The sequence below is a fragment of the Lactuca sativa genome, chromosome 6 (genome assembly GCF_002870075.4).
Source record: "Lactuca sativa cultivar Salinas chromosome 6, Lsat_Salinas_v11, whole genome shotgun sequence".
Lineage (NCBI taxonomy): Eukaryota > Viridiplantae > Streptophyta > Magnoliopsida > Asterales > Asteraceae > Lactuca > Lactuca sativa.
Window position 1 is genome coordinate 178,810,904 of NC_056628.2, and position 1,079 is coordinate 178,811,982.

At 40.1% G+C, this 1,079-nt stretch overlaps 1 non-coding gene across 1 annotated transcript; it reads left to right on the forward strand.

Annotated features, from left to right (window-relative positions):
- Positions 1–271: 271 nt before the first annotated feature.
- On the forward strand, positions 272–378 carry LOC111891451 (small nucleolar RNA R71). Its single transcript, XR_002850198.1, has one exon. It is a non-coding gene; the product is annotated as a small nucleolar RNA R71 (small nucleolar RNA).
- Positions 379–1,079: the final 701 nt, after the last annotated feature.

Genomic DNA, 1,079 nt, shown 5'->3' on the forward strand with positions numbered 1-1,079 from the left:
ATAAATTGATTGGTCCATTTGTGTCAACCTTCGATCTATATTATTCAGAATTGCCATCATAGAAGCTATTTCTTCAGACTGCGTGCCTCCACTTCCTTTTGTGCCTTCTTGTCTTGGGTTGTGGGACTCACGAGAGTGTTTTGCGAATTCTTCAACTAACTCCTTGACCTCCCTTTGATTTTTGTTTGTCAATGGTCCTTGAGAATCAAGGAGTTGCCTTGTCATAACATTCACCCCATCATAGAAAATAGACATCCATTGTTGAACATTAAGATCACGTTGAGGACAATTTCTTATCAACCCTTTGTAACACTCCCATGCCTCGTATAATGACTCCCCCGGTTGTTGCTCAAAGTTGGAAATTGCCTTCTTGAGTTTAGCTATCTTGGATGGTGGGCAAAATTGATCTAAAAACTGCTCATGCATTTGAGCCCATGTAGTGATTATACCCAGTGGTAGTGCTTTTAACCAGTCTTTTGCAGTTCCCTTAAAAGTAACGGGAAGCATCCTTAGTAAGACGGTATTTCTGTTCACATTTGGGACATTGAAATAATCTGCAATGTCATTAACTTCATCGAGATGCTTAAAGGCATCCTCGTGATCTTTTCCATAAAATGGAATATCCTTTAGTGTAGTGAGGATATTTCCTTTCAACTCGAATGTGGCAGTGGTAGGAATGGCTGATTGTACTAAACCCGCACCAACATCGTCTCTAATTCGCTTCTTGTAAGCTCCCATTGACATTTCTTCAATGTTTGCCATCTCGTTTCTTGGCTCGTCTTTGGGTTCACTTCTATAAGGAACAAAATCGGCTTCGAATTCGTATTCGGCTTCGTTTGGGATAGGTATTTGATCTAAGTTTTCAACGTTGTTTTTGTTCTTTGAAGATGAACTCGACTCTTCCATTTTCTTCCCCGACTTCTTTGAGAATACTGACTTAAGTTCTTGTAAGGGTGTCTTCTTTGGTGTTTGATCTTCTTTCATGTTCTTATCTTTCTTTTTATGAAGGGCAGACTCTGGATCCTCAAGTGGTGGCACCAAAGGTGTGTTGGAACCTCTGGTCATGAACTCCTATAAAA